Here is a 12,732-nt window from a genome sequence, read left to right on the forward strand (position 1 = left end):
CCTGCCTGACCTGGCCATTCAGATGCTTCCAGAGGCCTCTGCCCGCCTTGGATTCAAGATGGCAGAGTCAAAGGGCCATCTGGAGGAGCTCTGGGCACCACTCTTGGGGCTGTGATGGTCAGGGGAGTGGTTACTCCCATTTCCATTGTCCAATTTCGTGCCATAGCAGGGACTGGAGGTCCCTGAACAGGTGCAGACTGGTTTATGCAAGGACAACACCAAATGTGCCCTTCAAAGCATACCAGTGGCTTGTGGAGGCTACCCCTGCCAAGCCATGTAACAAATATTTCCAAAGGGAGAGGGTGTTACCCCCCCTCCCAAAGGAAATGCTTTGTTCTGCCTTCCTAGGTTTGAGCTGGTCATGCAGCAGGAGGGCAGAAACCTGCCTGAGGGGTGGCAGCCGTGTGGGCTGCATGGAAAACCCTATAAAGCTGGTAGGAGCAGTGCCGGGAGTCCTCTAAGGAGCCCCAGAGTGCATGGGATCATACAACCAATACTGGCAACAGTATTGGGGTGTGATTGTGATATGTTTGATACCAAACATGCCTAGGCTCAGAGCTACCATTATGTAGCTGAACATAGGTAGTGACCTATGTCCAGTACATGAATAAAATGGCATCCCAGCACTCACGAAGTCCAAGAAAATGGAGCTGGAGTTCGTGGGGGCACCTCTGCTAATGCAGGGATGCTCTCACACACAGGCACCTGCACCCTGCCCTCTGGGCTAGGGGAGTCTACCATAGGGGTTACTCCCCTTTCCATTGCTCAATTTCATGCCAGAGCAGGGACTGGAGGTCCCTGAACAGGTGCAGACTGGTTTATGCAAGGAGGGCACCAAATGTGCCCTTCAAAGCATTCCATTGGCTTGGGGAGGCTTCACCTCCCAAGCCATGTAACACAGATTTCCTTTGGGAGAGGGTGTTACCCCCTCTCCCAGAAGAAATCCTTTGCCCTGCCTTCCTGGGTTTGAGCTGGTTAAGCAGCAGGAGGGCAGAAACCTGTCTGAGGGGTGGCAGCAGCGTGGGCTGCCTGGAAAACCCGAGGAAGCAGATAGTAGCAATGCTATGGGTTCTCTGAGGAGCACCCAGAGTGCATGGGATCATACAACCAATACTGTTAACAGTATTGGGGTATGATTGTGACATGTTTGATACCAAACATGCCTAGGTTTGGAGTTACCATTATGTAGCTGGACATAGGGAGTGACCTATGTCCAGTACACGGTTAAAATGGCATTCCCGCACTCACGAAGTCTAGGAATATGGAGATGGAGTTCGTGAGGGCACATCTGCCAATGCAGGGGCACCCTCACACACAAGTACCTGCACCCTGCCCTCTGGGCTAGGGGGGTCTACCATAGGGGTGACTTATAGTGATCTGGTGCAGTGGCCTGAAGTGAAACGGTGCATGCACCTTTTCACGCAGTCTACAGTGGCAGGCCTGCTGACACATTTTACATGGGCTCCCATGGGTGGCATAATACATGCTGAAGCCCATGGGGAATCCCTGGTGCCCAAATGCCCTGGATACCTCGGTACCATATGCTAGGGACTTGTAAGGTGGCACCAGTATGCCAAATGTGGGGTGTTTGTGGTCCAAGCAACCAAGTTTAAAGGTAGAGAGCACAGTCACAAGGGTCCTGGTTAGCAGGACCCCAATGCACAAAGTCACAACATACTGACAACAGGAAAAAAGTGGGGGTAGTCATACAAAAAAGAGAGTAATTTTCTACATAACCCCCCACCACCAAACAAAGGAGAATAAGGCTAAGTTTGTCCAGATGAGTTTTCATTGTCTTAGTGGAAATATCTGGAGAGTCCATCTGCATTGGAGTGGTTATGCCCAGGTCTATGTTTCACTGTATAGTCCATTCCCTGTAGGGATATGGGCCACCTCAAAAGTTTGGGATTTTCACCTTTCATTTGCTTTGACCATAGAAGGGACTTGTGTTCTGTTTTAACAAGGAAGTAAGTGCCAAATAATTATGGCCTCAGCTTCTTCAAAGCCCAAACCACAGCAAAGGCCTCCCTTCCTATGGCTGACCAATGCTTTTCCCTAGGGGTCAACCTTCTGTTCATAAAAGCTACAGGTTGGTCCTGTATCTCTGTATTAAGTTGTGACAGTACTGCCCCAAACCCCTACCTCAGAAGCATCTGTCTGAACTATGAACTTTTTGGAGTAGTGAGGGCTTCTTAAAATAGGTGCAGAGCACATGGCCTGTTTTAGATCCTCAAATGCTTTTTAGCAGCTAGCGGTCCATAAAATTTTCTTAGGCATTCTTTTTGAGGTGAGGTCATGAAGTGGGGCTATAATGGATCCATAGTTGTTAATGAACCTCCTGTGGTACCCAGTGAGGACTAAAAAGGCTCTACCCTGGGTCTGGGTAGTAGGGGTGTCCAATCCAAAATGGTTTGGATTTTCCCCTGCAGTGGCTGAATCTGGCCTCCGCCTACCAGGTGGCACAAATATACAACCTTCCTCTGCCCTATCCGGCACTTAGAGGCCTTGATAGTGAGGCCTGCGTTTTGCAGAGCCTCTAAAACTTTCCACAGGTGGACCAGGTGATCCTCCCAGATGGAGCTAAAGACAGCTATATCATCAAGATACGATGCACTATAGTTTTCCAATCCCTGTAGAACTGTATTCACCAACTTCTGACATATGACAGGTGCATTTTTCAGAACAAAGGGCATCACTGGAAAGTAATAGAGCCCACCAGTGGTTGAAAATAATGTTTTTGGCTTTTCATCCTTTGATAATTTAATCTGCCATTAGCCAGCAGTTAAATCAAAGGTGCTTAGATACTTGGAAGATGCCAGTGTATCTATTAGATCATCTGTCCTAGGGACAGGATGAGCATCTGTTTTTGTAACAGTGTTGAGCCCTCTATAGGCAACACAAAACCTAATTTCTCTCTTGGCATTTTGGGAGTGAGGTTTTGGGACCAGAACCATAGGAATTGCCCAAGGGCTGTCTGAGTGCTCAATGACTCCTATGTCTAGCATCGTCTGAACTTCAGACTTGATGCAGTCTCTGACATAGTCCGGTTGCCTGTAAATTTTACTTTTGATTGGCAAACAGTCCCGGGTGACAAAGGTGTGTTTACACACAGTGGTTTGACCAGGTGTCAATGAGAACAGTTCTGAGAACTGTCCCAGAAGATTCTTGCAGTCCTCTTTTTGTGACTCAGAGAAGCAGTCATCAAGGACTACCCCATCAACTGAGCCATCAGCTGCAGTGTGGGAGAAGAGATCAGGGAGGGGGTCACTTTCCTCTTCCTGTCCCTCATCAGTGGCCATGAGCAGAGTCATATCAGACTTGTCATAGAAGGGTTATAAAGGGTTCACATGAAGCACCCTGAGGGGGCTTCTGGGAGTGCCCAGGTCTACAAGGTAGGCAACCTTACCCTTTTTCTCCACTACTGTGTGGTGACCACTCGACTTGTCCTAGAGTGCCCAGGAAGCCACAGGCTCCAGAACCCACACTTTCTGTCCTGGCTATTATAGTCAGTACAGCCTTCTGGTCATGCCATTGCTTTTGTGGCTCCTGGCTGGCCTGAAGATTTTTAGTGGCTTTCTTCATATACTCAACAATCCTTGATCTGAGGCCAAGGACATAGTCCACTATGTCTTGCTTGGGAGGATTGAGGGGTTGCTCCCAGCCTTCTCTAACAAGTGCAAGACGACCCCCAACAGGGCACCAAACAGAAGTTCAAGTGGGCTGTAGCCAACACCCTTCTGAGGGATCTCCCTGTAGTAGCACCACATTCCTTCCACATTGCTTTTAGGTATGCAGACATGAAGTTTGCACCTCTGTTTGATACTACCTCTTTAGGAAAACCCACTCTTGAAAAAGGTCCGAAGAAGGGCTTTGGCCACTGCAGGAACTGTAATGGTCTTAAGAGGAACAGCTTCTGGGTACCTGGTGGCATGGTCCATCACCACCAGAATTAATCTGTTCCCAGAGGCTGTGAGAGGGTCTAGGGGACCGACAATATCCACCCCAACCCTCTCAAAGGGTACCCCAACCACTGGAAGTGGAATTAAGGGGGCCTATGGGGTGCCACCTGTCTTGCCACTGGATTGACAAGTAACACAGGAGTGACAAAACTCCTTTGTATCTTCAGACATGTGGGACCAGTGAAAGTGTAGTACAAGCCCGTTCCAAGTTTTGCTTTGCCCCAAGTGACCTGCCAGGGGAATGTCATGTGCTAGGGTTAACAGAAATTCCCTGTTCTGCACAGGAACCACCAACCTCCTGGTGGCACAAGGTTTGGGGTCCCTTGGCTCTGAGTACAAGAGATTGTCTTCCCAATATACCTTGTGGATGCCACTGACATCCCCTACCTCTTGAGTGACAGCTTGCTGCCTCAAGCCCTCCAGTATGAGACAAGTCTTTTGTGCCCTGCTGAACTCCTCCCTGGTAGGCTCCCCTGAACCCAAAAGCTCAGCTGTGTCAGCTTGTAGCTCCTCTGGTATAGGTTCTACCAAGGGAATTTATTCTTTCTCCTCAGGGGTTGAATCCTCACTGGAGGTTGGAGTAGGGGACCCTTTCTTGCCTTTCCTACTCTTCGGTTTGGAAAGATCTTGGGCCATTGTTCCGGGCTCCAAGTTTACTTGATCTTTCTGCTTTTTGGCCTGTGCTCTTGTAGGGGCAAAAACATGCCCTAGGATGCTCAGCATTACTGCATAGGCTTCTAACTCCAGTTCAGCCCAAGCTAAAGTCTCCAAGTTGTTCCCTAGTAGACACTACAGGTTGGTCTGTGGACACTACAACTTTTTTAGGACCAGTAACCACCACCCCTCCCCCCACCAGCTGAAATCCAAAATTGCAATGGGGTGGCACACAGGCCCTCATTACAACATTGGCAGTAAAAGCCGCTTACCGCTGTGCAGAAGACCGCCAATACACTGCCGCGGCCGCGGAATTCCGCCACAGCTATTATGACCCACTGCTCGGAATCCACTGAAATTCAGACACCCACACAAGTCCGCCACACCAAAGGTCATTGATAAACCGGCGATAACAAATCCTCCACCGTCAGGCCAACAGAAACACGTCCATGCTATTGCGACCCACGAATCCACGAGGCGGTCTTTCAATCGCGGTATTCCATTGGCGGTACACACCACTGCGCTCAAAATACACACACATCTCCAAAACACCGCCACATTTGACAATTCGAAATACACACACCTGATACACATACAAACACCACTCCCACACACCCAATTCAATATAAAACACACACCCATATCACCCACAAACCCCTACGACCCAAAATTAGAGACGAAGGCGACACAGAGAGAGAGCACAGCAATAGACAACCCCACCACACAGAGGCACACAACATCCACGCACAAAACACCCTCACCACTACACATCACCACACTCATCAACACATACACCACCCCACACATCGCCTACACCACCCCATGACACGCCAAAGACACCCCAGGTTTTCGGAGGAGGAGCTCAGGGTTATTGTAGGAGGCTGGCCTGGTTTGTAGTGGTACCAAGGGGTACTTAAACTCTGCACCAGGTCCAGTTATCCCTTATTAGTGTAGAAGAGGTGTCTAGCAGCTTAGGCTGATAGAAAAGGTAGCTTAGCAGAGCAGCTTAGGATGAACTAGGAGACGTGTTAAGCTCCTACTATACCACTGGTGTCATATGCACAATATCATAAGAAAACACAATACACAGATATACTAAAAATAAAGGTACTTTATTTTTATGACAATATGCCAAAAGTATCTCAGTGAGTACCCTCAGTATGAGGATAGCAAATATACACAAGATATATGTACACAATACCAAAAATATGTAGTAATAGCAATAGAAAGCAATGCAAGCAATGTACAGTCACAATAGAATGCAATGAGAGCACATAGGTATAGGGGCAACACAAACCATATACTCTAGAAGTGGAATGCGAACCACAAATGGACCCCAAACCTAGGTGAGCTTGTAGAGGGTCGCTGGGACTGTAAGAAAACAGTGAGGATTAGAAAAATAGCCTACCCCAAGACCCTGAAAAGTGGGTGCAAAGTGCACCTAAGTTCCCCAAAGAGCACAGAAGTCGTGATAGGGGAATTCTGCCAGGAAGACCAACACCAGCAATGCAACAACAATGGATTTCCAGACAAGAGTACCTGTGGAACAAGGGGACCAAGTCCAAGAGTCACAATCAAGTCGGGAGTGGGCAGATGCCCAGGAAATGCCAGCTGTGGGTGCAAAGAAGCTGCCACCGGATGGTAGAAGATGTGGATTCTGCAAGAACAAAGAGGACTAGGAACTTTCCCTTTGGAGGATGGATGTCCCACGTCGTGAAGAAGCTTGCAGAGGTGTTTCAGTGCAGAAAGACCGCAAACAAGCCTTGCTAGCTGCATGGGTCGCGGTTAGGGTTTTTGGATGCTGCTGTGGCCCAGGAGGGGCCAGGATGTCGCCAATTTCGTGAGGAGACAGAGGGGGCGTCCAGCAAGACAGAGAGCCCACTCAGAAACAAGCAGCACCCGCAGAAGTGCCGGAACAGGCACTACAAAGAAGAGTGAACCGGAGCTCACCCGAAGTCACAAAAGAAGGTCCCACGACGCCGAAGGACAACTCAGGAGGTCGTGCACTGCAGGTTAGAGTGTCGGGGACCCAGGCTTGGCTGTGCTCAAAGGAAATCCTGGAAGAGTGCACAGGAGCCGGAGCAGCTGCAAATCACGCGGTACCCAGCAATGCAGTCTAGCGTGGGGAGGCAAGGACTTACCTCCACCAAACTTGGACTGAAGAGTCACTGGACTGTTGGAGTCACTTGGACAGAGTTGCTGAGTTCCAGGGACCACGCTCGTCGTGCTGAGAGGGGACCCAGAGGACCGGTGATGCAGTCTTTTGGTGCCTGCGGTTGCAGGGGGAGGATTCCGTTGTCCCACAGGAGATTTCTTTGGAGCTTCTAGTGCAGAGAGGAGGCAGACTACCCCCACAGCATGCACCACAAGGAAAGCAGGCGAGAAGGCGGCTGGATCAGCGATACAAGGTTGCAGTAGTCGTCTTTGCTACTTTGTTGCGGTTTTGCAGGCGTCCAGAGCAGTCAGCAGTCGATTCCTTGGCAGAAGGTGAAGAGGGAGATGCAGAGGAACTCTGATGAGCTCTTGCATTTGTTATCTAAAGAATTCCCTAAAGCAGAGACCCTAAATAGCCAGAAAAGGAGGTTTGGCTACTTAGGAAGGAGGATAGGCTACCAACACAGGTAAGAGCCTATCAGAAGGAGTCTCTGACGTCACCTGCTGGCCCTGGCCACTCAGAGCAGTCCAGTGTGCCAGCAGCACCTCTGTTTCCAAGATGGCAGAGGTCTGGAGCACACTGGAGGAGCTCTGGGCACCTCCCAGGGGAGGTGCAGGTCAGGGGAGTGGTCACTCCCCTTTCCTTTGTCCAGTTTCGCGCCAGAGCAGGGCTGGGGGATCCCTGAACCGGTGTAGACTGGCTTATGCAGAGATGGGCACCATCTGTGCCCATCAAAGCATTTCCAGAGGCTGGGGGAGGCTACTCCTCCCCAGCCCTGACACCTTTTTCCAAAGGGAGAGGGTGTAACACCCTCTCTCTGAGGAAGTCCTTTGTTCTGCCTTCCTGGGCCAAGCCTGGCTGGACCCCAGGAGGGCAGAAACCTGTCTGAGGGGTTGGCAGCAGCAGTAGCTGCAGTGAAAGCCCAGGAAAGGTAGTTTGGCAGTACCCGGGTCTGTGCTAGAGACTCGGGGGATCATGGAATTGTCTCCCCAATGCCAGAATGGCATTGGGGTGACAATTCCATGATCTTAGACATGTTACATGGCCATGTTCGGAGTTACCATTGTAACGCTATACATAGGTAGTGACCTATGTATAGTGCACGCGTGTAATGGTGTCCCCGCACTCACAAAGTCCGGGGAATTTGCCCTGAACAATGTGGGGGCACCTTGGCTAGTGCCAGGGTGCCCACACACTAAGTAACTTAGCACCCAACCTTTACCAGGTAAAGGTTAGACATGTAGGTGACTTATAAGTTACTTAAGTGCAGTGGTAAATGGCTGTGAAATAACGGGGACGTTATTTCACTCAGGCTGCAGTGGCAGGCCTGTGTAAGAATTGTCAGAGCTCCCTATGGGTGGCAAAAGAAATGCTACAGCCCATAGGGATCTCCTGGAACCCCAATACCCTGGGTACCTCAGTACCATATACTAGGGAATTATAAGGGTGTTCCAGTATGCCAATGTGAATTGGTGAAATTGGTCAATAGCCTGTTAGTGACAATTTGGAAAGCAAAGCGAGAGCATAACCACTGAGGTTCTGGTTAGCAGAGCCTCAGTGAGACAGTTAGTCATCACACAGGTAACACATACAGGGCACACTTATGAGCACTGGGGCCCTGGCTGGCAGGGTTCCAGTGACACATACAACTAAAACAACATATATACAGTGAAAATATGGGGGTAACATGCCAGGCAAGATGGTACTTTCCTACAGTTATGGTGGAGGAAATCGTATGGGTAGAGCCACAGCTATTTGGATCACAGGTGCAGCACACCACTATAGCTAGGAAGATGGAGCTATGTCGAAGAATCGTGGACAGGGTCAACGCAGTGGGACAGCACCCAAGAAATCGGGAGGACATCAGGAAGAGGTGGAACGACCTACGGGGGAAGGTGCGTTCAGTGGTCTCCAGGCACCACATCGCGATTCAGCGGACTGGCGGCGGACCCCCACCTCCTCCCCCACAACTAACAACATGGGAGGAGCAGGTCTTGACCATTATGCATCCAGAGGGCCTCGGAGGAGTCGGTGGAGGAATGGACACTGGTAAGTCAAATCTTAACTATCATATCCCCCACCCTACCTGCATGCTATCACACACCCCCACCCTCGCCCCCTCCCCTATCACTCCAACTCCTCACTAATGTACTACTAACACAAACCACCCATCCCAACACAAAGCCCTGCATGACACAACAAAGCATGGACACTCATCACTAAAGCATGCCCACTGCACATACCCATAACACCCCCGAACCATCATCACACAAGCCCCCACACAGGAATGCTTGCACTGGGGTACACGCACACCCACCCATTGCACACCATGACACACACAGATGCAATAATCATGCTTTTATACCCCTGCAGGACCACTACGTAACGTCACCAGACAGGAGGGTCCAGGCATCTCTACCCCACCCACAGAAGAGGCCCACAGTAATGATAGCAGCTCCAGCCAATTGGATCCAGATGACCAGCCCGGACCATCGTGGGCCTCGGGACAGTCGGTTCCCCTCACACAGGCACAGCCCAACACTGACCTTCCACCCTCTGGTAACACCAGCACAGCACCCACCCAGCGGGCCCATACCTCGGTCCCCAGGACATGTCAATCAGCTGTGTGTCCACCACTACAGGGAACCCAGGCTAACCCACCACCCCAACAACAACAGGGACCTGGGGGCAGTGGTAGTGGGCACACGGTCCAGGGGACGGAGGCACAGGAACACAGGGGAACTGGGAGGGCTGCTGTGCGACAGGGGGCGGACAGGCCAAGGGAACCCACTCTCCACTAGGCCCTCTCCTCCATAATGGGAGCATACCACCACTCCCAGGAGACAATGGCTACGGTCCTGGCCAAGTTTCAGGAGTCCCAGTGCATGCAGGAGGAACAGTATTTGGGGTTCAGGGAGGAGCTCAGAACCATCAGCTCTGCCCTGGGCACCATCTTAGGGGTGCTGAAGGACATACAAAAGACCATGAGGGACACCGTGGCACTCCAAGGGGCCCCTGACACTAGCCTGGACGATGAACTGCCCACCACCTCCGCCGGCGCTAGTGAACAGGACGCCCTGCCACAGGACCACCACACCAGCACCCTACCCCCTGCAGACGGAGAACAACCCCGCAAGCGGTCCCTGAGATCCAGGAACAGGACAGAGCAAGATGGCAAGACCCCGCCAGGAAATGAGACCACCCTGTTGTCCTTCCACTGTCCCACTTTTTAACCCTGTCCAGATTAGAACTGCCCCAGCTCCACTTCCTATGCCCATATGGGCAATGCACCTGTGAGACTAATAGACTGGACTCTGCCATGGACATTCCTCCACCATCACCCATCACCATTTTGCCACCCCTTCCAATAATTAGCACTTCAATAAACACCCTTGAACCACAAAACAATCTGGAGTCAGTCTGTGATTTTGAAAATGTGTATTATCTATGGCAATGACAAAAACCGTTTGAAATTGTAATGTCAACATACCTATGTTACACATCACAAGCCCATGAAGGATGCAAGCAGATGACACACGTTGGTAACCACACCTGTGAAACCGTAATGGAAATGTATCACTCAGTTAGCAAATACTACTTCAAACTGACAGGCAGGATAGAGGTAGAAGTGTGAAAGTAAATGTAATAGTAAAAAATTGTTCTCACCTGTGTGTCACTGGAAATATTGCTGTATGACAGAGTCCCTGTTGTCAATGTCTTCTTCCTCTGCTTCCTCCTCATCACTGTCCACAGGCTCCACAGCTGCCACAACACCGTCATCTGGACCATCCTCCTGCAGAAAAGGCACCTGTCGTCGCAAAGCCAAGTTGTGAAGCATAGAGCAGGCGATGATGATCTGGCACACCTTCCTTGGTGAGCAGAATAGGGAACCACCTGTCATATGGAGGCACCTGAACCTGGCCTTCAGGAGGCCAAAGGTGCGTTCGATCACCCTCCTAGTCCGCCCATGGGCCTCATTGTAGCGTTCCTCTGCCTTGGTCCTGGGATTCCTCACTGGGGTCAATAGCCATGACAGGTTGGGGTAACCAGAGTCCCCTAATAGCCACACACGGTGCCTCTGGAGGTGACCCATCACATACGGGATACTGCTATTCCGCAGGATGTAGGCGTCATGCACTAAGCCAGGGAACATAGCATTTACCTGCAAGATGTACTGGTCTGCCAAACATACCATCTGTACATTCATGGAATGATAACTCTTCCCGTACACCTGTTCACTCCTGTGAGGGGGGACCAAAGCCACATGGGTCCCATCAATGTCACCTATGATGTTAGGGATATGTCCTAGGGCACAGAAGTCACCTTTAACTGTAGCCAAATCCTCCACCTAAGGGAAAACGATGTAGCTCCTCACGTGTTTCAGCAGGGCAGACAACACTCTGGACAACACGTTGGAAAACATAGGCTGGGACATCCCTGATGCCATGGCCACTGTTGTTTGAAATGACCCACTTGCTAGGAAATGGAGCACTGATAGCACCTGCACTTGAGGGGGGATTCCTATGGGATGGCGGATTGGTGACATCAGGTCTGGCTCCAACTGAGAACACAGTTCCTGGATTGTGGCACGGTCAAACCTGTAGGTGATGATTAAATGTCGCTCCTCCATTGTTAACAGGTCCACCAGCGGTCGGTACAACGGAGGATTCCGCCATCTCCTCACATTTCCCAGCTGACGGTGCCTAGGAAGGACAACAGCGACCACAGAGTCAACCAATTCTGAGGTATGTACCCACAGCTACACAGAACACGACACTAAATACAAAATTCTTCCTGTATGTGTGTTGAGTCTAGGCCTAGGTATGTGTGACGCAGTTGTAAATGAAGCCATGTGGGCCCCTGAAATGGCGGCTGCCTGACCTCTAAACTGGGACAATGGGATGTGAGGTAACTGCGCTGGCGTTGTACACTGTCGCGGTAGGCGGTCGTAGACCGCGGCGCAATGCTGCATTGGTTAACATTGGACCCTATGGGTCCCAGGAGCCAATGACGAAGTGCGCTGGCGGTGATGATACGCACCGCCGCGGACGTGACAGCCATTTTCTATCTGTTCAATCACTCGATACCTGATCTTCGACAGGAGAGGACCTACACTGCAAGTGCTGCTGTGACCTCGGTCTGGAAGAGACAATGGCTGGTGCGTCTGGGGAAAGGGCCCCTGCCTTCACTGCACAGGAGTTGGAGAAGCCCAGTACACGCTACACTACGGTCCTCCAGACCAACAGGTAAGTACACAGGGAGCACGTTGTATGGGCTATGCCTGGGTGGAGAGGGCTGGATGTCAGCAGGAAGGGGGCAGAGTTCTGCGAGCATGAAGGAGTGTGACTGCATGTGCCACATGGCAAGGGCAGGGATGTGGGCCACTCACTTCGACGGTGCTGTTGCTAATGACTTCTCTTCTTCCCCTGTACATGTCATGTAGGTCAGCGCCCACCAGAAGAAGGATATTTGGCGTGCCATCGCCAAGGAGGTCCGGACCCTGGGGGTCCACCAGAGACCGAGCACCCACTGCCGGAAAAGATAGGAGGACATTCGCCGCTGGAGCATGAAGACGGCGGAGGCTCAGCTGGGGATGGCCTCCCAATGTGGGAGGGGTGCCCGTTGCACCATGACCCCCATGATGGTCCAGATCCTGGCTGTGGCCTACCCTGAGTTGGATGGGCGTATGAGAGCATCACAGCAGACACAAGGGGGTGAGTTCACTCACATTCTCATGACTTTGCGCACAGTGGAGGGGTCTGGGTGGGGGAGGAGGGCTGTGGGTTTCCCTAGGCCAGGGCGAGTTCCGTAGGCTAGGCCCCTCCGGAATGCAGGCCATGTGCCACTCCACCCCACCTCTGTAGAGTTCCAAGTACAGGTATACATGCCCCTGTGTCATCTATGTGGGCAGATGACACTCATAGCCATGTAGGCCATATCCCAGGAACTGCATCTGTAGAGGCC

Source organism: Pleurodeles waltl, chromosome 7 (assembly GCF_031143425.1).
Source record: "Pleurodeles waltl isolate 20211129_DDA chromosome 7, aPleWal1.hap1.20221129, whole genome shotgun sequence".
Classification (NCBI taxonomy): Eukaryota; Metazoa; Chordata; class Amphibia; order Caudata; family Salamandridae; genus Pleurodeles; species Pleurodeles waltl.